The sequence below is a fragment of the Tauraco erythrolophus genome, chromosome 3 (genome assembly GCF_009769465.1).
Source record: "Tauraco erythrolophus isolate bTauEry1 chromosome 3, bTauEry1.pri, whole genome shotgun sequence".
NCBI classification, from domain to species: domain Eukaryota; kingdom Metazoa; phylum Chordata; class Aves; order Musophagiformes; family Musophagidae; genus Tauraco; species Tauraco erythrolophus.
In genome coordinates this window covers 70,031,147-70,055,520 of record NC_141467.1, presented here as the reverse complement: position 1 = coordinate 70,055,520, position 24,374 = coordinate 70,031,147, and positions in this window count along the sequence as shown.

Below are 24,374 nucleotides of genomic sequence, written 5' to 3'. Positions count from 1 at the left end.
CTTAAAAGACATGTAGATGTGGTACTTAGGGATATGGTTTAGTGGTGGACTTAGCAGTGTTAGGTTAATAGTTGAACTCGATGATCTTCAAGGTCTCTTCCAAACTTAACTATTATATGATTCTATGTATTGTATAATGCAGAATTTCAGATTACTTCCATTGCTGAAATTTTCAAGAGCATCCAGCTCTCTCATAAACTCAGAGTTTGCTCACAGAGACATTGCTTCCTAGCTTTGCCTGATTAGCCATTTCTTCAGCACACACTATTTGTGCCAAAGGCATTAACGAAAATAACACACAGCAACTTTTTAAAGAACTCTTAGTATTTTTTTAACTCATATAATATAAGTTGTTAAAGAATATAAATTATTGAAGTCAAGTTCTTTAGAATCTCTACTGAAAACCTCTTCCAGCAAGACATTTTCTATTTCACTGCTACATCTTATTGCATCCCTTTTCATTACACATTGATGGCTCCTCTTCCTCTTCCTCTTCCTCTTCCTCTTCCTCTTCCTCTTCCTCTTCCTCTTCCTCTTCCTCTTCCTCTTCCTCTTCCTCTTCCTCTTCCTCTTCCTCTTCCTCTTCCTCTTCCTCTTCCTCTTCCTCCTCTTCCTCTTTTTTTCACTGAAATCCAAGTAGGTTATTTCTACATCCTTTCCTTTGCCTAGAATTTCTGTTTTCTTAACCATTTGTTTAGTCCAGCATAATCTAGGTGGGGTAAATACATGTTGTATGTTACCCCATTCTCTTATTACTTGCATCATTGTAATTACTCATACCTTTAAAATCTCTTCTTTAACTTCTCTATTTAACTTCTCTATTTATTAGACATTTTAGTTATTTGTTCTACAATTTCATATGCCTGTTTTGAAAATTCTGGAAATAGATATTCTCCAGGACTCGAAATTGGATTGTTTTAAGTATTTCATTTTCTTTCAATCTCAGCTGAAGCAAATAATTAACTTAGTTTCTTGGAACATATTTCATTTACTTCCAATCTCAGCTCTTACCACAGTGCACAAGCATCAATTTCCTTTATTTCTGCATTGGAAGAAGCCTTTTCTGCTTGTGTGAATATCTCTTACAAGTGTTACTGCAGCTTGACTTTTGGCAATCCTACTTTATCCTTCCTGAACTTTAAGACAACTTCTAGGCTGACCAGTCTTATTTTTTACCCTTTTTGTAGAGTCTCTCCTTTTTCCTTATATTCTTTTCGAGATGATTATGAAATTAGACCTGGAGACTTTCCCTACAAGTCATTTCCACCTGCCTCAGCGTAAAGTGATAAGTAAAACTGGTCCAGCTCACTTGCTAGACTTGTATGAGAAGTGAGTAAACATTGCATAGAATGATCATTGTGATATCTTGATTTTTTTTTGTCTGCAATACCCTTTTCTTTCAATTTCACAGGCAAACAAGACTAAAGGTCACCTGCACTGTCCTCATTCTTCCATCTCAGCTAGTCATTATTAATCCAGTTTTGCCATGCCACCGTCCCAGTATAAAAGGTTGTCCTTGACAGTAGCTTGCGACCATGTTCCTGAAAGGCCGAGCATCTTTTGAGTCCTAATTCCACTTTGGTGCTAGCATCAGCCCAGCTTTAAGTGCAGGTGTATCAGCAACTCTTTAGATCATAGACTGTTGGAGACCCCAGAAATGTAGAGGTAAGGGACTTTGACCTTTGTTGACATTGCCTCTATCTTTTCAAGCAGGGTCTGAAAAGGTAATGGCTTTTTTGTATTAGAAAACAAAACTGAATATGATATTCCACATACAGTCTCACAAATAACAAATAGGGGAAAATAATCAACCAACTGAACATAACCAACTTGCTGTATGTAGCCTTGGCTAACAGAGCCCAGAAAGCCAGCCTATGAGCGCACTGCTGCATCATATCCAACTTCTTGTGCAACAGAACTCTCAGCTCCTTTCCTGTAGATCTTCTCTCTATCAGTGAGTGCCCTGTCTATACTTCTGCATGAGGTTAGTGTATCATATCATATCAGGTGCACGACACTGCAAATGTCTTTGCTGAACTTCAGAGGTTTCTGACAGCTCATTGCTCTAGCCAGTTGAGGCCCTCTCTGAATGGCAGCCCTACACTTCAGCATGCTGACCACCCTCCCAGCTTGATGTCATCCATGAAATTGCTGAAGGTGCACTCTATTGCGCTGTCCAGATCATTAATAAAGATGTTAAATAATATGAGCCCCAGCATTGACACCTGATGAATTGTTGAACTTTGCATACCACCAACATCACAACACTTTGAGCTCAACAGATCAACCACTTTGTAATCAACCCATCTGTCTGATATTACTCCGAATTTCTACAGGGTTATTGCAGGAGTTCATGCTGAAAGCCTTGCTGAAGTCAAGGTAAGTGATATCTACTCTTTAATCTGCAGTACCGTCCTGGTTTCAGCTGGGACAGTTTGGTTTTCTTTCCAATGGCTAGAAAAGTTCTGTGTTTTGGATTTAGTATGAGATTTGCTATGAGAACAACAACAAATATTCATTATATGTAATAAAGAAAATAAAGAGGGGGAAAAAAAAGAGTGAAACAACCCTCCATGAAAAACATTAGGAATGCAACATGAAAAAGCCAAGGATAAAAAGAACAAATTGATTATTGAACCCATGTTTAGGATTGCCTAGAAGCAATGAATATGAACTAGTAAAATATATTCTGTGCAAGTAGGCTCTTCTACCTTTTTACGTCCACACATTTCCTTTAGCACAAAATTATATACATATGCATACAGACGGGATGCTTTATAAAGGCCAGTTCTAAAACCAAAAAATCATTCAGAGGTAAATTTTAAATTACAACATTTGGAAGCAAATAAAATCATCTTGAAACACTGCAGTTCTCCATTCGTGAACGAAGTTTACTTTAGTTTAAAGAAAAAAAAAGAAGTCTTTTGTCAGAACTGACATTGTACCAGTTGTGAAATTTTCAATCTATAATAAATCTGAAATAGAATATTTGATAATAGGTCTGTATGAGTCATTATGAAACATGGATAAGTGAAGCCTGCAGATGTAAATGAAAAAGTTGCAAATAATTGCACAATAGCAATAATAATTGACCTTATTCTACACACACTCTCTTATTTTTTTCTTTCAGAGACTATGAATGTAAATTTTCAAGAAATCTGAGAATCCTGGTGTAGTTTCAGAAGATTGGAGACAAAATACGGCTAAGGCTGATGTAACAGACCATCAGTGTAAGCAACCATTGACTCTGATGGTGAGTACATTACAGAAAGTCTGTTTGAGACTGTGATTTGAGCCAAAGGATGACTACACTGTAAAGATCTTTAAGATCTGGTAGATACGATGCAAGAAAGTTTAAGCGAGAATGAATGGCTCTCTAAACTGCACAGTTTGCCTCTTCCAGAATTCGTAAATGTATGAACTGCTGAACAAAGTCTATGGTGCGTGTAATGCAGAAGGCCACACGAGTGATAATGAGTTCTTCCTCCTTTGGAACATATACATTCTTCCTGAGTTATAATGGCTGGTCTACAAAACAGAAGAGCTTTATTTTCTGAAATAATTTAAGGAAAGGAGTTTGGATTTGTTTGGAAAGTTTTTTTTTTTTTGAGTTTTTGCCTGGCAATTCTCCTCAAAAGAGTGTCATGTAATGTTTATATCTGCTATTAGATTTTGACTCTTAGCGATAAAAGAGGACTCCATAGTCTTCATTCTTGCTAAAGCAGCATTCCTTTTAGAAGCAATAAATATTCATGCTACAGTAACAAGATCATTTTATGGACTAGAACTCTGCTACACTGAGCATTGAAAGAAAAATGATGTTTCTCCCAAGAGGTTAAGTTTTTGCCTCCTGAGGGCTAATGATCAAACCTGTCGTGTCCTGTTATAATATCTTATTCAGATAAGATTAATCTGCTTCACGCTACCAACCTAATTATTTTACATACTATTTCATGACAACATTATAATGTATGTATTCGGTGAATATTTTTATCTTTAGAATATGGTACTAAAAAATAAAAACGTGATGAAATATTTAAAAAATCATAGCAGAAATAAACTAAATAAAAGAATGTTTCCCCTCTGCACAGACATCCTGTTTGGGAAAAAAAAAAATGACCAACAAAACTCTGGGCTGTTAAGACCAAAAAAAAATTACTTGTGCCCTTTGGCAGAGTCATCTTCCTACAACTTTATGTAACACAAAAAAACCATATATATGTTGGGCCAAATCCTCCCCTACCACAGTAAAACCCCTGGAACTGGAAAGTATCCACAAAAAACTCGGAGAACTCAGACAAGTGGTATGTTTGCCTCCTCCATGAACAAGCAAGAAATTCATCTATTTAACGAGCAAGCTCAGGGGGACCATTTGCTGGGCAAATTTCACTCATTTGTAACCTTGTCAAATTTGTCCACTCTTGGAATTTGTCCAAGAGCTATTTAGTAAGGAGATAAACCCTGATCACTGCAACTGTCGTTTCAAGTAACTAATATTTACTATTGTGTTTCCTGGACTGTGTGTCTGTTCAGACAGAGACTGTTGTCTGTTTGCATGATCTAATATTTACCAGCTCTTAAAGCAGAAGATAATTCAGCTGCAACACAAGCCTCACTTTTGTTTAGGAATTGATTTTCATTACAAGCTCTGTTTCTACAAAAAATCATGTTGTGCATCTTTTCTCAAGCATAGATGGGAAAGACATAAGAAGTGGTGAAAAAATTAAGACTACATGGTCCACAGAGGAATTGTGCAGCCACTACTACGTTGTATGTCCAGCCACAGCAGCACCATACCACCTCCCTTAATTTATCTTGAATTGATTTAAATCTATCTATCTCATTAATCCACTCTTGCCAGAATCCCTATGGCAAAACTAATTAAAAGTTTGAAATTACCTCTAATATTATATGCTGGGGAAAATGCCGATTACTGTTCAGGTAAAATAAAGATTTAGAGAGTATTCTGGGATTTTTTTTTTTTTTTTGAAAGACAGTGTTAGAATTTAGTAATAGAAAACATCTTTGAGGGAAGGATGTCATAACTGTAAAGACACACAGAATATCTCTAAACAGAACCAGACTGAGTGAAGGTGTGCTTGTGTTGCTCAGGGTGGTACTCTGGGAGGCAATCTTCTACCCCCGGCAGCATACATTTTACAGCAACCAAGTATATAGCAGGAGATCACACAGTTGGTCTCACTATTTTCCTTCTTCTGAAAGCCCTGCCAAGAACATGCTATAGTTGGTGATGAAGCTGCCCCTGTTCTCCAGCCTTGCCTGAACTTCTGGGAAGAAGAATCATAGGATCATAGAATGGCATAGGCTGGAAGGGACCTCAGAGATCATCTAATCCAACCTCACTGTCATGGGCAGGGACGCCTCTCAACTAGACCAGGCTACTCAAGGCTCCGTCCAACCTGGCCTTGAACACCTCCAGGGAGGGGGCATCCACAACTTCTCTGGGCAATTTATTCCAAGTCTTACCACCCTCGTACTGAAGAATTTCTTCTTAAGATCTAGTCCAAATCTGTTCTTCTTCAACTTAAACCCATTTCCCCTTGTCCTATCAGTGGACACTCTTGTAAAAAGTCCCTCTCCAGACTTCCTGTAGGTTCCCTTCAGGTATTGGAAGGCAGCTATTAGGTCCCTCCGAAGTCTTCTGTTTTCAAGGCTGAACAATCCCAGCTCCCGCAACCTGTCCTTGTAGCAGAATTGCTCCAGCCCCTGGATCATCTTTATGGCCCTCCTCTGAACACGCTCCAGCAAATCTATGTCTCTCTTATGGTGAGGACACCAGAACTGGATGCAGTATTTGAGGTGGGGTCTCACAAGAGCAGTGTAAAGGGGGAGAATCACCTCTCTCAACCTGCTGACCACGTTTCTCTTGATACATCCCAGGATGTGGTTGGCCTTCTGGGCCGTATGAGCACACTGCCGGCTCATGTTGAGCTTCTCATTTATAAACACCCCCAAATCCTTCTCTTCAGAGCTACTCTCAACCCACTCTGTGCCTAGTTTGTATTTGTGCCTAGGATTGGCCCGACCCAGGTGAAGGACCTTGCATTTTGACTTGTTGAAGTGGAGAAGAAGAAATCTGTGGAGAAAAAGAAATTCCCAGAGCTATTCCTCTGGCTCCTAGGATGTTGTCCTTTATAGAATCATAGAATGGTTAGGGTTGGAAGGAACCTTGAAGATCATCTAGTTCCAACCCCCCTGCCACGGGCAGAGAAATCCTCCACTACAACAGGTTGCCATCTTAGAGTCTTCCATGAAAATAACCAGCATGGTTCCATGTGACTGTATCAGGTACAAAGCAATAAACAACAAGTTGAACAGAATCAGGTGTTGAGAAAAACAAAGATTTTATGTGTGATCGTGTTCTTAAAGCCTAGAGCAGGGCATGTCAACCTGTTCTGCACAGACCAGGAGCTTGTAGCTACATTGATTGAATAGGACTTTGAGTATTTATATATTTTTTACCTGCTAAGTGGCGTAGAGAGAAAAACAATGAGACAAATGCTTGAAACTAATAAAATCAGGGTGGATTTGAGCAGTTCAGGCATAAAAAATACAATTTTACCAAGAAACAAGAAGTTTGGAAGAAGAAATATGAAAGGATACATAGATTGGTAGCATAGAATCACATGGCACAAGACAAAATAAAACGTGTGTCTATGAAAGCGATGAACATAATTCAACCTGTAAGAAAATGCTTAGAGGTAAAAATGGACAACCTAAAAATGGCAGCAAAGTCAGAAAAGCATTGTTTTTGAAGTACTAAAAAATAAAAGCAAAAGAGAGCTCTATGAGACTGTTACCATATGTCCGAACAACTTTAAAGAAAAGATATGTGATTTCTGAAAGTACAGCTCTACCTTTTAAAATAAGTAATAGCTTAAGGATAACAAAGGAGTCAGTATTTTACAGTGGGCTCTGTTTTGCAATGAGTCTAGTGTATGCTGTTTTAGTAGAAATAAATTTTGGATTTTAATGGTATATTAGATTATATGAGGACATGCCTGATGAAAGGCATACAGATCTTTGGCCGTGCTTTGCAAAGAACCTGGTCTAGACGAATGCTTGGCAGGAGTGGTGTAGTTCTGAGAGAAGTTTTTGGGTTTTTTGCTTGTTTTTTTTAAATTTTATTTTATTTATTTTCTTCAAATACCAAGTAATTTATTTATAGATTTTTGGTTTTAACATCTTAATAAAATTTGGAACGTAATGTGGTCTGTGTTTAGGCTCAAGAGTGGAAGGTATAAACTCCAGTTTTTGAATTACCTCTACAAACTGCTGGAACTGGTAAACCCCATTTCGTAAATGACAATCCTAAAAGCCACTGTTACAATGGTCAGAGTGTATTTTCTACAATACAGTGTGTTTTGACATCCTTGTATTATTTCCTGTCCTTTTCATCACTTAATGTCTCTTAACATTAACCCTTCTTTCCGATCTTCGTAATATTATTTTTTGGGGATGAAATCTGTAAAAGGACAGTGAGCATGACAGAAATACTGCATATCTACAGCTGTGCTTTTGGGAAGTTTAGCAGCTAAGGGCAAAACAGCAAGCCAGCATTATGTGTTCCAGCGAGACCTTGGTCAGCCAGAAACACACAAGCCACTGCGATCAGGACCACTGTAATCCTTAGGATAGCCTGTGTCAACACAGACCACTCCACCTCTCCAGGTCAGGGACCACAGAAGTGTTGCAAAAGTTAATATCAGTACAAAAAGCACTTGTTTGTTTTTATCAATGAGGGAACTCATTAATGGTTCTCTAAATAATATGAAGATCATTAATGTTTTAGAGAATATCTATTTTACTCTAATGATTGCTCCTCTAAAAGAAAGAAAAGGAAAGAGGGAGGGAGGGAAAGAGGGAGGGAGGGAGGGAGGGAAAAAAAGGACAAAAATATATAGGTCAGGGAGGAAAGGAGAAGGAGAAGGAGAAGGAGAAGGAGAAGGAGAAGGAGAAGGAGAAGGAGAAGGAGAAGGAGAAGGAGAAGGAGAAGGAGAAGGAGAAGGAGAAGGAGAAGGAGAAGGAGAAGGAGAAGGAGAAGGAGAAGGAGAAGGAGAAGGAGAAGGAGAAGGAGAAGGAGAAGGAGAAGGAGAAGGAGAAGGAGAAGAGATATCTCTGAAAGAATTCTAGCCAGATTTATCATATGCTTTCTACTTGGAAGTTTACTGAAAGAATAATAAATTGTTTCTTGATTAAACAACTGTAGAATCTGGAAACTATAGCAGACATTATATTGACATGGCATGTTGTAAGTTAAAAACAAAACAAATTATAAGCTTCTTGACTTTATATAAAAAAATAAGATATTATAAGCTCCAAAAGTTAATAATGATTTACGCCACTCAATCAGCAGATGACAAGGGACTTTACACTAAATAGGAAGATAGATTGCCTCTCTACTTTCAGCCAACTCTTACATAGGACTAAAGCATAAATTTAGGTTGTGCTAATGGGTATTGTATGTTTTGGACAGTTTTCATCATATCTCATGGCTGAGAAACACACAAAATATGGTCCATGTCAAATGAAAGCTCAAATCCTAAAAAATATGTTAGAGTGTACTAGTCCTCTATTTCAAGCCAGCTTCATTTTCTCAGCTAAAATTTGAACAACTAAATTTGTGAACTTCAGTTCTGAAAGGCAGGCAATCTTTGGTTTAAAACTTACATAATACTGGCTTCTGCCAGAACTCTACTATAAATATAGACTCTCATGTTTCATACAGGGTACAAGCTAGCATTTGTGTATTCTGCTGTTTCAGGGAAATGGCAACAGTCTGATGTGAGCAATGTCGTCATTGATTTCAAGTTGGTTTCAAATATTTTTCAAGTTGCTCTCAGATTTTAGAGAGACACTGGACAAAGACAAGATTTCGAATGTTATGTTAAACATATGCAACTGCTGAAAAGGCTGGCAGATGTTGCTTCTTAGTAAACAGCCTGCCATTAACTGAAGTTGTTAAATTTCTTTTCCTGAGTAAGAATCACTTAACTTCTGATTTGGATTTTAATTTGTGATTATCATTATTTGGCTGTTGCAGTTCCACTGGCTTTAACGTGATTTCCCAAAGTTCTGAAAATACTAGTAAACTTCTTCCTTTTTACCTTACCAGGATGTTTCATTGAGCATCGGCCCAGAAGTACCAGATTCCCGGTGCCACTTGATTTACACACATAGTGCAGCTAAGGCAGCAAAAATTACTTAACTGGTAAATTTACCTCTGGAGCAAGGGTAAAATTGTGGTGCATCACTAGGCTTGGCGAACAGATTTTCTGGAAGTCAGTGTATTGCCTCTTGAGAAACTGCCTTATACTTTTTATATGGTGTAAAACTGGTTTGAATGTTGGTGTTGCTGCAGAACATCATAGAATAAATAGCATTAGGGAATGATACCTGTTCTTGTTTAAATCAGTCTCAGATTTTCTATTCACTGAAAAGCCTATGTGTATAGAGGCATGGAATAAATTATATCAAAAGAATATGGTTCAAACTTCTTACTGAAAATGCAGCCTCTATAATAATAAAAAAATAGCTACATGACCACCATATAAAAGTTCATATTCATTGTGTGTTGGTTATTTAGTAAAAAGTATTTGAAAACCCAGAGAAGTCACTTTTTAAAAAACTTCTTTGTAAAGAGTGCTACAAAGATTCAGAAAGCTATTGTAGTAAGCAAGACTTTGGAGGAATGACTGACTACATTAGTGGCATGCTAAGGTAGAAGAGTGATTGCTTTTGCAGTCTCTCCTTTAAACAATTTTGTTTTTTATGTAAATGTGACAGAAAATTCTTCCAGTTTCTTATGAATGGTTTTGTAATAAAAATTCTTGCTCTCCCAAAGTATGCCCTTCATGGAAACACTCTTCAGAAACATTACACACGTTTGATTTTTTTTAAATTAGCGTTGTGCTCACACTACCTTTTCATTTAATGATGCCAAGACTCTGAACAATGGATGTATTGATGTAAGCTGTGCTACTCACAACAGTGTTAAAGTTCTCCGTTGCTTCAAACTGTTGACATATTTTCTACTGAAGCAATGTGAGTAGAAAATGCTGTCAAATCAGAGTATCAGGTGTAGATGATTTAACAGATCCTTATCAAAAGTATAGGAATGGTTATTGAGGTACAGAATGCATAAAGTCAAATAGCTCTGAAGTTACTAAGCTTTCTAACATGGACCAGTATGAAAGTACTCTGGCTACTTCAAAGTCATGTATACAATATCTGTCTTTTTGAAGAAAATAATGTCAAAAGCTGTAGCTGGCTTGTAGACCAGTGTGTCTTTTGAGAAAGTCCCAACTCATATCTGAAACCAGCTACAGCAGTAGTTTCTGCAGGGCTTCAGGCAAGAAGAAAGAGAAGATGCAAAGAGAAGCAACTGCCAGTGAGGGATTCAAGATCTAAGGAATGTTCACCACCATTAAGAAAGAGACAGTGGAACCAGTCAACCCTGTGCCATATGCTGTCTTCACTTGTGCTTTACAAGCAGGCATGTTGTGCGTAAACTATTATGTGCTTTGAAGATCAAAAATTGATGTAATTCCCTAGATCTTGAGAAATCATAGAATCATAAAATGGTTTGGGTTGGAAGGGACCTTAAAGATCATCAAGTTCCAACCCCCCTACCATAAGAAGGGACATCTACCACTAGATCAGCCTGCTCAAAATCTAATCCAACCTGTCCTTGAACACTGCCAGGGATGGAGCAGCCACAACTTCTCTGGGCAATCTATTCCAGTACCTCACCACCCTCAGAGTGGAGAATTTCTTCCTTAGATCTAATGAAAATCTAATCCCTTTCTGTGGAGAAACCTTTTGGCTGCTGCAGCATCTTGTGAAAGTTCTTTCCCTATGCAGGCTAACTAAGAAACACCTGTAGCTCATTACACTGGGAAAGTTACCTTGAAACAGGTGCTGTAGCATTCAGCCAATCACTCTGGGAGATGGATGGTCAAGTGACCAATAGCCTTGACCCATCTAGCAAACCATGTGACTCCTGACTATTTAAGGCAGGGTGTTTACTCCTAAGTGAGGCATTTCCTCCTGAGCCTTGGAGGAGCGTGGGCTTGTCTTAGAGTAGAGCCTAAAGCCTTCGCATTAGAACATTGGTCTGCTTGGAGCTGCCTGAAGCCTTCCAGCTGTGACAACTGGTGACCCTGACGTGATCCAGCCACAACTAAGATCTGAAGGTACGTGCTTCCATACACAGGGCTCCAAGAGACGAACTCCAAATTAGAATGATGGGACAAAGCTCCACAAAAGAAAGCATGATGTTCTCCATTCTCAAACCTGCAATGACAATCGCAGGTGCTAAAATAAGTGATGAAGCTCTCTGTGAGCTGTTAGATTGGGCGGCAGAGCATGAATCCCTGACCGACCTCAACACCCCCTTTAGCTCAGAAGTGTGGAAGCAGCTAGGGGATAAGCTAATCTATGAAACAGTGTTTGGACGTAAGAACCTGACTGATCTACTACGTATTTGGGGAACTGTATATGATGTAATGCAGAAATGGACAGTAGAAAGGAAGGAAAAAGTATTGCCAGATTCTGATGAATCCGCAAGTGAAGTTTCTGAAGGGGACGATGAGTTATCTGAAAGGGGACTGACCACGGGTAGTGCACCAGTTGTGCCCCCGCTGTCCTCAGATATGGAGAAAGTTGTGGGGACTGCACAGAAGCTTTATCCCTCCCTGTGAGATTATGTCCAACCCAAGTGTCCTCCTCGTGATTTTTTGATGCGGGAATACTCCTCTGGACAAGACAAAGCATTGGAGCGTCCCCCACCCTTTGCCCCAACAGCCTCCCCTTCTTCTGCATCTCAACCGGCTACTTCAGCCATTACAGCAGAACGTGTTCTTCCTACTGCTCTGCCATTGGCCCCTCAACCAGACCAGGCACCACAAGGACCGTTCCCGGGCACGGCACCCTGGTTTACCGCAACTTCATGTCCTGCGGCATCACCCATAGCGCCCGACTATCTGCCACGGGCACAAATGGAGCAACCTCGAACAACGCATTTCATAATACAGCAGGTTATGGCAGGTTTGCAAGGAATGTTGCAACAACTAACAGCATTGATGGAAATGTTGCGGCAGGTTGCTGCCGAATCTGTACCAGGACAACCTGGGCTGGCCGTGCCAACCGGCCCAGCAACGGCCCCGGAAGTGGCGCCAAGCATGCCACTGACAACAGCAGTGGCACCTTCACAGACAGTGGTGCCGACACAAGTTTCCGCAACCCAGACTGAATCTCCGTGGACTGTTCCACAACTGGCCACAGCCTCCGCCTTTACACTGTCGCAGACCGCTGGTCTCACGTTCTTCAGGAATCACAACCCAGAAGGTTGTTGTGATTCCCCTCGTATATCAGAAGGTCTTATTTCGCTCCAAAGGTCTATACCGCAATCAAAGGCTTCTAACAGAGAGCTTCAAGACACTGCTCTCCAGGGGCTCCTACCACTCTAGTCTCCAGGAGGGAACTGCCCCACTCCCTCTTGGGAGTGCCCCGCCTTTAAACCTCCCATAGGTCATGTGGTCTCTGGCTGACCAATGTGATTCACAGCACCTGTCTTGACAAGGCACAGGTGCTTCCCATGTAGCAATCAGGAACTTCCTTAACAATTCCCTTTTTTTTTTTGAAAAAAAAGCATCTTGTAGCTTTAGGGATTCCATCATTCTGATTCTGTTTTTTCGTCGCCGTTTGTCAGATACCTTGGGGCAAAACCATGGGGGAGTCATTCTTATATTTTTTTTGTCATACCAGGTCGGCGGTGGATATATCCACTGTTCTGATGAAGTTGGATACATCCACCCCGGCGGTTCTGGCTGCTTAACCTGCGGCTGCTGTAACATTCCCTCAGGGGTCTTTTCCAGATTGGTCTGCGGCATTCCCTCAGGGGTCTTTTCTGGATTGGTCTGCGGCTCCTGCGTTGCTCCCGCAAAGAGTTTGCTAGGGTTGTATGTCACGTATTTCTTAGTTCTTCTTTTGTCATTTTTTGACCGGCCGCTGGTGTAAATCCTTGATCTACAGTTTTTTGCAAAATGGCCCATCTTTCCACATTTATAACACTTCTGTTTCTTATTATATGAGGCCATCAAGGTGGTGGCTAGTACAGTCATTTCATGCTCTACAGACCTGACCTTAGCACATGCAATGACCATTTCCTCTAAAGAGGGGTCCCCTGGCAGTACTTCAATAACTCTTCGGCAATCAGTGTTGGCATTATCCCTTGCCAGTTGTTTTGTCAATAGGGCCCGTAGATTGCTGTCATATATTTGTTTTTCTATTGCCCCTTGCAACCTTTCTACAAACTGTAGAAAAGGTTCCTTGTTCCCTTGTTTAATCGTAGAGTATCTCGCTTGGGGCTCCGCCATTTCTGTGGTGCGCATGAGGGCCTGCATCCCTATTTGTTTGACCTGCTCAAGAATTTGGGGATGCCATTGGGCTTGTATTGACGGATTGCTAAATACTTGACCCGTTCCCATCAGGACATCTGTACCAACGGCATAGCATGGGTCGCCTTGAGGTAATTGTATATTGTGTAGTGCCTGACGATCGGCCAACTGCCTCCAAGTGCTCATAAAAATGGAGCATTGAACTGGCTGGAACATAACCTGAGCCAGATGTTGAAAGTCATACGGCACCAATATCTCTAGGTTTAGCAATCGCAATAATTGTGTCACTGCTGGGGAATTTGGCCCATATTGTGCTACTGCCTTTTGTATATCCTGTATGACTTTCCATGACCAGCCCAAGTGTTGATTGGGCTGGTTAGAACCCGGGAGGGCCAGTTCCACAGGGAATACACTCGGCCTTCCCCCCATTTCCATCATGGATAATTTTTTATTACTGACTGGTAACCCCAAGACTTGAACCAAGTCCCAGTCCCCAGCCTCTATTGCTTTCATTTTTACCTCGTTCCGGAAACGGACTGGGTCACAAGGTTGAACTGTCGCTGTAGGGGTTCCCAAGGGGTCTGGTTCCAATAAACAGACAGATTCTAGCGACTTTTCCCTTGGTGGAGAAACCGGTGGTAACTCCCCAGCTGAGCTGTCACTTGCTTTGGAAGTTTCTCCTAAAATCTCTTTTGCTGCAGGGGGGGTCATGGCCTGCTGCAACATCTCCACTACAGCTGCTAACTGCTGGGATACTCCTTGCAGCATTGTCACGGCCTGGCGCACTAGTGCTGGCTGCATGGCTTGTACCTGTGTCATATATGTTGCTGGATATGAAGTTGCCGGGGGTGGGGCCATTAGATCAAGCGGCGGAGCTGTAGGCGTGACACATCCTGAGGAGGAAGGGGGGGCTGCTGGGGCAAAGGGTGGGGGGTGCTCCAATATCTCCTGCAGGGTGGGGCAGAGTCCCTGCATAGTCCCTGCAACTTTATTGATCTCCGTGAACAGCGAGGATACATCTAATTCGCTGTCCACACTGTCTGGGGCCAGTCCTCCTTCAGACAGTTCATTGTTTCCTTCATACCCTTCACTCGCTGATGCATAGTCTATTAATTTATCTTCCTCCTTTTCTGCCACCCCCTTTTGAATTATATTATCCAGGGCCCTCCACGTACACAGCAGGTCAGTATCAGTTAAGTCCTTTTTTCCAAGGACTACTTCACAAAGTAGCTTATATCCCAACCTTTTCCAAAGTTCTAGGTTAAAGGTGAAAGTAAGGCTAACCAGGTCTTCGTGTCCCACTGCCCAGTTAAGTAAATTATATAAATCTTCATTACTTATATTGGCCCCCGCAGCCATTCCCGCAGATTTAAGGAAAGTGAAGGTCTGATTTTCCTTTACCAAGTTTTGTCCCATTTTCCGTTCCCAGCAGCTCACCTCGTTCCAGATGTCTAAGTCGAAGCTGATCAATTCACAGCTCTCCTGCTGCTCTCAAGCTTCACTGGGCTCTACCACACTTCATTCTGCAGTCCAAGTAGTTCCCGTTCCAACAAATCACATCGGAGTCACCAATTGTCACAGACTGCTGGTCTCACGTTCTTCAGGAATCACAACCCAGAAGGTTGTTGTGATTCCCCTCGTATATCAGAAGGTCTTATTTCGCTCCAAAGGTCTATACCGCAATCAAAGGCTTCTAACAGAGAGCTTCAAGACACTGCTCTCCAGGAGGGAACTGCCCCACTCCCTCTTGGGAGTGCCCCGCCTTTAAACCTCCCATAGGTCACGTGGTCTCTGGCTGACCAACGTGATTCACAGCACCTGTCTCGACAAGGCACAGGTGCTTCCCATGTAGCAATCAGGAACTTCCTTAACATTACATGACCCGTTGGCCCAGCGTCTGCATCCTGTCAGAAGCCATTGGACACACCCCTGCCTGATGATGTTTCATCACTGTAGGAAGCCGTGGCGACAGTCAGACAACAACAAACATGGCCGGCCCACAACCGTCCCTGGACGCTTTCCGAATGTAAGGTGACTGTGCGTCCAAAAAATTCAAAACGGTTCTGGGAAGAAGTCAAGAGGCGGGCTCTGGAAGCTGGTGACTGGGATCTAATAGAAAAAGTTGGGTTGCCTGAAAAGGGGTCTGAGCAGATTGTTCAGGGAAGTAATGAACGAACAGAGGATCTTATCCAAGCCTTTCCAGTACAAAAGGCGCTTCCTAACTCAGGTCAAATTGACAAACACGAAACCATCGCCTGGAAGGTAGTCCAAGACCTGCAAACCAAGGTAGCACAATACGGGTTAGACTCTCCTCAGGTCATGCAGATCATCAGGATATTAAATACTGACCTACTCTCCCCATTCGACATTAAACATCTAGGTCAAGTATTATTTCAACCAGTACAATATACGGTCTTTGAGGCCAATTGGAGAAGAATGGCTGAGAGAGCTGCAGCCGGAAATATGCAATTACCCCCAACTGACCCCAGATACGGAGCTCCAGCAGATGCTCTACTGGGAGCCAATGCTTTCGCTGACCCCGATTTTCAAGCTACATGGCACCCCCAAGTTCTTGAGCAAGCCCAAAAGATCGGCGTGGGAGCTCTATTAAAGGGCATAGATATGGCTGCCCCAAAAACATGGTATGTGAAGATTTATCAGGGGCAGAAAGAACACTTTTTATCTTTCGTAGAGAAAGTTGCTGCAGCCCTTGAAAAACAGGTCGAAGATGAAAACCTGAGACAACTACTATGTAAGCAGCTGGCAAAAGACAATGCCAATGAAGAATGTAGAAAAATCATAAATGCCATGCCAGGGGAGCCTACACTAACAGAAATGATTGAAGCATGCTCTAAGCTAGAATCTGAAAGCTATAAGTCTGCTCTGGCCACAATTCTACGGCCTATTCAACCCAAAAATGCTGACCCGGAACCGAAAAGACAACCTAAGAGGGACAATAGACAAAGACAGACGAGACAAAGAAGAAACAAGGATAACAGGAGACCTGCTCGCTGCATAAGATGCGATAAGCCAGGCCATTCTGCGAGATATTGTGAATCCTTGTATCATGCCAATGGCCGACCCCTGACACGTTCGGGAAACTTCCCCAGGAGCGCAATGGGGATGTGCGCTCAAACAGAAATGTTTCCCCAGGGCATGATACCAACCCAGGCTTACTCAGCCAGCTTTCAGCCAGCACAAAGGGATCAGCCGGGGTGGATGTATGCACCGCAACAACAGTCGTCTTAGAATCCTGTCGGGTCTATAAGGTTCCCTTGGATGCGTTTGGGCCTCTAGGACATGGGCTGAGTGCATTATGGGTGGGAAGATCTAGTACCACCATTCAAGGGATCTTTGTTCACCCAGGAGTTATTGACGCTGACTTCACAGGACAAATTTGTGCGATGATTTCCACGTCCACCCCCGCTGTCACAATACCGGAAAAGACTCGGATCGCTCAACTGGTACCCTTCAAATCAAGTGTCCCTAAGGCAAAACAACAGAGTCGTGAAGGTGGTGGCTTTGGTTCCACAGGACTTCCGCAAGTTTACTGGACTGCGGATATCTCCAGCCAAAAGCCACAGATGACTTGCACCTTAATATTGCCAGATGCCCAGCCATCCAGGATTCAGCTCCGAGGTTTGATTGACACAGGGGCTGATGTGACAATCGTCTCCTTCTCCGCATGGCCTCCTACATGGCCTTTAGCCCCCGCGGGGTCAGCCATTGCAGGACTGGGAGGAACCACACAGAGTTATCGAAGCGAACGACCTGTGGTGGTAAAGAACGCAGAGGGTCAAACAGCTACAATTCGGCCCTATGTCACTACAGCTCCACTCAACCTCTGGGGGCGAGATGTCTTGGTGGCCTGGGGAGTATGTATCGGGACAAATTTTTGATGGGGGCCACTGTACTGAAGGGCGCACAGTATCCTACGTTGCCTTTGCGATGGTTAGCAAACAAACCCATCTGGCAACCCCAGTGGCCCCTACCAAAAGAAAAATTAGTCGCCCTTCATCAACTAGTTAAGGAACAATTACAACAGGGACACCTTGAACCTTCTACCAGTCCCTGGAATACGCCTGTCTTCGTAATTAAGAAGAAATCAGGAAAATGGAGATTGCTACAAGATCTCCGAAAAATCAATGCAGTAATGGAAAGCATGGGGGCATTGCAGCCTGGTATGCCCTCACCCACCATGATTCCAGCAGGGTGGGAAATCTTGATCATTGATTTGAAGGACTGTTTTTTCATGATCCCCTTACATCCTAATGACAAACCAAAATTTGCCTTTACTGTGCCTGCGGTTAACAACGCTGAACCTGCAAAGAGATATCAATGGAAGGTCCTACCTCAGGGCATGAAGAACAGCCCGACTATCTGTCAATGGTACGTTGCTCAAGCTTTGTCCGGAATCCGTAAGCAGTTCCCTGAAGCATACTGCTACCATTACATGGATGATATCCTGGTAGCAGCATCCACCCAGGACGAGCTGCTGAAGATACAGCCTCGGCTACTCGCTGCTCTGCATTCTTATGGATTGCAAGTGGCTCCGGAGAAAGTTCAACAGCATCCTCCTTGGAGATATTTAGGAGTCAAAATTTTGGACCAAACTATACAACACCAAGAGGTGCAATTCTCGAGTTCTATTAAGACCTTGAATGACGCTCAGAAACTGTTGGGCGTCATCAATTGGTTACGTCCCTATCTAGGGCTAACCACGGCGCAACTTGCGCCGCTCTTCAATATTTTAAAGGGGGACCCTGAGTTGAATTCACCTCGAAAATTGACTCCTGAAGCGCGACGGGCACTAGAGGAGGTTCAACAGGCCATTTCTGCTCGTCAGGTTTACCGAATAGATCCCTCCATTGATATTACCGTTTTTATTACCACTCCAGATTCTCATCCAACAGGTATCATTGGCCAATGGAACAAACAGTGGTCTGACCCCTTGCATATTCTGGAATGGGTCTTTTTGCCGCACCAACCAAAAAAGACAGCATCTACGCTATTTGAATTAATTGCTTGTCTGATAATCAAATGCCGTCAGCGCTGTCTACAATTGATGGCAGCAGATCCTGCAATAATTGTTCTGCCAGTACAGCAGGAATACTTTGAGTGGAGCCTTACTAACAGTGCTCCTCTCCAAAGTGCGCTGGAAAATTTCTCAGGACAAATTGCATACCATCTGCCTAGCCATAAATTGCTGCAATTGGCAAGATCGACAAGCTTTACCTTGCGGCCAAAAAATAGCCGAGTGCCAGTACAAGGACCCACCGTCTTCACTGATGGGTCTGGGAAAACTGGGAAAGCTATTGTTACCTGGAAGGAGGAATCTGAGTGGCAGGTGCTGGAAGGCCATGAGTCAGGCTCAGCCCAGTTGGTTGAACTGAGGGCTGTTGCCATGGCCTTTCAACGGTTCTCGCAGGTACCTTTGAATTTGGTCACAGATTCTGCTTATGTGGCTGATATAACGCAACGCTTAGATTGTTCACTTCTGAAAGATGTGGATAGTGCGGCTCTGTTTTCTCTGTTAAAAACCTTATGGTGTGCAATTCAAGATTGAGTTCACCCATATTACATCCTGCATATCCATAGTCATACTAATTTGCCAGGCTTTATAACGGAAGGCAACGCCAGGGCTGACATGCTAGCTAACCCCACATGGGTAGCACCTCAGCCCGATAAAATCGCACAAGCCAAGGCATCGCATAATTTCTTCCATCAAAGTGCACATACCCCGCAGAAACAGTTCCACTTAACGCCCACTGAGGCTCGGGACATTGTCAGCGCTTGCGCTGACTGCCACGGACTTGCGGCACCTCTGCCATCGGGGGTAAACCCCAGAGGCCTAAAGGCCCTGCAGCTTTGGCAGACGGATGTAACGCATGTTCCTGAATTTGGCAGGTTTATGTGCACGTGTCTATTGACACTTTCTCCTCAGCTATGTGGGCAACTGCTCATACTGGGGAGAAAAGTCGCGATGCCATTGCCCATTGGAAACTCGCTTTTGCAGTCTTGGGTGTGCCTTTTTCTATAAAAACCGATAATGGCCCGGCCTACGTCTCACAGAAGACGCGGCAGTTTTTACAACTATGGGGTGTAAATCATACTTTGGGTATTCCACATTCTCCTACTGGCCAAGCCATTGTTGAACACGCTCATGGCACCTTGAAGCGTGTTTTAGAAAAACAAAAAGGGGGAATGCATGGAGAAACCCCACAGAGTCGCCTAGAAAAAGCGTTATACACAATTAACCATCTTACGGTGCCATCAAATTCAAATAATCCCATTATTTTGAATCACTTTCTTTCGTTGCAGTCTTCAGGCGAGACGCACCTGCCCCGAGCGAAAGTCTGGATACGGGACCTACTCACTAAGACGTGGGAAGGCCCATATGAGCTTGTTGCTTGGGGTCGTGGGTATGCTTGCGTTTCCACAGATACTGGGATACGATGGCTACCCGCAAGATGCGTCCGCCCTGACCTGCAACATCAGAAACAGAACAGGCAACGTCCGAACGATGGCCAGAACTGAGATCATCCATCAAATGACCCTTCTAATGGAAATAATGACATCGGCCATCAACCTGTTCCTTCCACAAGTAGAGACTAAATTTCAAGTCTCCGTTGGAGTCAGAATGTTAGAATTAATAACTAAATGTATGACTGGTTTCCTAGATGTATCTCCCATGGTATTGCTGAAAAATCTCCCTGCTTGATTTAAACTAATCTTAAAACAAAAAGGGGGAATTGTGGAGAAACCTTTTGGCTGCTGCAGCATCCTGTGAAAGTTCTTTCCCTATGCAGGCTAACTAAGAAACACCTGTAGCTCGTTACACTGGGAAAGTTACCTTGAAACAGGTGCTGTAGCATTCAGCCAATCACTCTGGGAGATGAATGGTCAAGTGACCAATAGCTTTGACCCATCTAGCAAACCATGTGACTCCTGACTATTTAAGGCAGGGTGTTTACTACTAAGTGAGGCATTTCCTCCTGAGCCTTGGAGGAGTGTGGGCTTGTCTTAGAGTAGAGTCTAAAGCCTTCGCATTAGAACATTGGTCTGCTTGGTGCTGCCTGAAGCCTTCCAGCTGCGACACCTTTCAGTTTAAAGTCATTACCCCTTGTCCTATCACTACATGCCCTTGTAAAAAGTCCCTCTCCACCTTTCCTGTAGGTCCCCTTTAAGTACTGGAAGGCTGCAATAAGATCTCCCTGGAGCCTTCTCTTCTCCAGGCTGAACAGCCCCAAGTCTCTCAGCCTGTCTTCATAGGAGAGGTGCTTCAGCCCTCGGATCATCTTTGTGGCCCTCCTCTGGACTCACTCCAGCAGCTCCACGTCCTTCTTGTGTTGGGGACTCCAGAGCTGAATGCAGTGTTCCAGGTGGAGGAAAGTAGAGGGGCAGAAACACCTCCCTTTACCTGCTGGCCATGCTTCTTTGGATGCAGCCCAGGATATGGTTGGCTTTCTGGGCTGCCAGTGCACATTGCCGTTTCATGTTGAGCATCTCATCAACCAGCACCTGCAAGTCCCTCTCCTCAGAGCTGCTCTCTATTCATTCTCTGCCCAGACTGTGTTTGTGCTTGGGATTGCCTCGATCCATGTGCAGGACCTTATGCTTGGCCTAGCTGAACTTCATGAGGTTTGCACAGGACCATCCCTCAAGCTGGTACAGGTCACTCTGGATGTGATCCCTTCCCTCCTGTGTGTTGACCACAGCACCCAGTTTGGTGTCATCAGCAAAATTCCTAAGTGTGCACTCAATCCCACTGTCTGTGTCACTGACAAAGATCTTAAACAACACCAGCCCCAGTACTGACCCCTGAGGAACACCACTCGTCACTGTTCTCTACTTGGACATGAAGCCATTGACTGCAGCTCTTTGAGTGTGACTGTGCAGACAATTTCTTATCCACCAAGTGGTCCATCCATCAAATCCATGTCTCTCCAATTTAGAGACAAGGAGGTCATGCAGGATAGTGTCAAATGCTTTGGACAAATCCAGGTAGATGACATCAGTTGCTCTTCCCTTATCAATCAACGTTTTAACACCATCGTAGAAGTCATCAAAATTGTCAGGCACGATTTGCCTTTAGTGAAGCCATGCTAGCTGTCACCAATCACCTCCTTTTTTTGCAATGCCTTTTTTTGCATAGTCGCCAGTAGGATCTGCTCCATGATCTTGCCAGGCACAGAGGTGAGACTGACTGGTCTGTAGTTCCCTGGGTCTTCCTTTTTCTCCTTTTCAAAAATGGGAGCGATGTTTCCCTTTTTCCAGTTGGTGGGAACTTTATCGGACTGTGACAGCTTCTCAAATATGATGGATAGTGGCTTAGCAACTTCATCTTCCAGTTTTCTCAGGACCCATGGATGCATCTCGTCAGGTCCCATGGACTTGTGCATCTTCAGGTTCTGTTGATGGTCTCAAACTTGATCTTCTCCTACAGTGGGCCAATTTTCAATGCGATCAAAAACTATAAACTTATAGTTTATAAAAACTTTTTTTTTTTTTATAAAAACTTTCAGTTTTTTAAAAGGATGAGACTAGTTGGGTTTTGTCATTTAACTTTCCATGAATTACTCTTTTTCAACACAAACTTCAGCTTTGGAACTCTTCTATTTTTCTTCATCTGTGAGGCAGCAGTGACATTAGTGACATTCTCTGCTGACCAGGTTAGACAGTCTTCTTTTTCATTGTTGTTCTGTCTGATCTGTACTGGCAATGGAGATAGATGCAGTTAGAAGACCTAGACAGTGAATCTGGGAGAGGGTGGTGTTATTTTGAGGTAGCCTCTCTCTCTTTACAACTGTTTTTTTGTGTATGCTTGCCCAGGAAATCGTTTTTAGAGGTCATGAATAAATGAGGTATAGGAGCAAACGTAAGTCCTCTGTTTAAATGCTTTATATAGGGGTGATGTTATTCTTACATAAACTGACAGCACAGCTCTAAGTTTTTATGTACATATGTGCATATATACATTTTGTATGTATTATGTACGTATATACATACATAAAAAAGCAAAATCTTCCTTTGTACTCTGAGGTATTTAGGTAACCATTTTTGAAGACTGTACAAATGAAGAGGTTTTAACACAGAGGAAAGCTGTAAATGGCAAATGAAAGTTTGGGGTTTTTTTTAAGAAGTCTCAGAATATATGGAGTTAGTGCTGTATAAAAATGGGAAGATATGCCTTAGTTTAAGTTTTTACCTATCACAGAGATGGTGTTAATTTTAGGAGTGTAGCTGTCATAATGTTCTCTTCTAGGTAATGTACACTATATCTTCAGAGAATTGCTGTCTGTGCTAAAAGCAAATCAAGCCATCTTGCAAAGACAGCAAACATTTATTACACTGGTGTGCATGTATATTCAACACCTGGATTTCAGATCTTGGATGTCATTGAAGTTACCATCATGTAATGAGTTTTCAAATACAATTAAAATAGTAGTAGAGATTCACCAGTAGAAGCAGTGACAATGTCTGAAATGGTTCCTTGTGTTTCATCTAATGCTTCCACTAGTGTGAATTGCTTAAAATAATAATACACCATTTTCATTTACTTTGATGTTCCTTTTATTAAAAAGGGTTCTTTGGTATAAAAGATTTTTAATTTGTGTTAAAAACATTTATGTCTTTAACATTTTCTCATATTCCTATATAAAAAATGCAAAACTTATTCACGGTTAAACTTCTAATTTAACATTTGATCTCATACAACTTCTTGGAGTGTACTTTCAGTATTTCCAACCTAATCTATTGGCTTTCTCTGATATCAGAAACAAGATTTTGATTATGGTATTTGGATAGCCAATTATAACATAAATCCAAGCCCAGAAGGCCACATAAATTTAGAAAACAGATTTTACTTTCTTACCTTATAGTTTCTGCTTCAACACATCACCACTTTTATTGTTTCATATGACATAGAGCCAAAATAAGTGAAGAATATTATGGTGAGAGTGGATTGAAAATAGATTCGCCCGTTTGAACCGAAAAAAACCCTCAACTACTTGTACCTTGCCCTAAATTTTTGTATAGAGATAGTTTTGGAATGGCTTTGGCATATCTGAATTTTTTATCCTTGAATTTTTTTAGTCAGTCATTAAAATTTTTGCTAAAAGTATGTTTCAAATACTGTATTGCATCTTTACATGGCAAATACCTAGTGATATCAGTAGGAATTTAGAAATAGTGAGAAATTTAAAATTTGCGTTTCTTGTAGGCCCTCTTTAAGTACTGGAAGACTACTGTAACATCTCCCTGGAGCCTTCTCTTCTCCAGGCTGAACAACCCAACTCTCTCAGCCTGTCTTCATAAAAGAGATGCTTCAGCCCTCGAATCATCTTTGTGGCCCTCGTCTGGACCCACTCCAGCAGCTCCATGTCCTTCTTGTGTTGAGGACTCCAGAGCTGAATGCAGTATTCCAGGTGGGTTCTCACAAGAGGAAAGTAGAGGGGCAGAATCCCCTCCCTCGACCTGCTAGCCATGCTTCTTTTGGTGCGTATAGAATGCAACCAGATAGAACATTTTGGATTTATTACTTGTAGTTCTTTGTGTTTATTTATATAAGTTCAAACAGAGTTCTAGACACACATGCAAGGAGTTATAACCAAATTACAAATCACCCCAACTGACGATATGAGCCAATTTATAAATTAAAGTCAGCTTAATATTTATGGAAATATCAGAGACAAGGCAAGACATTTGTAAATAGGACTCAGTTATTATACTTTAAATGGTTTATGTCAAAAAGGAGGCAGTTTTATAATAAAAGTATCTTCATATCTCCGTTTAAATAATCCACATGTAACTAAATGGATGCTTCTTCCATCTTCCGTGGTAGAATTTTTTATAGGCTACATGGGATCTGTGAGATAGCAAGGATGTAAACTACAATATCACAGACACATTACAGCTGGAGAAGACTTCAGCTGCTTCTGCCTGTCAGTGGTA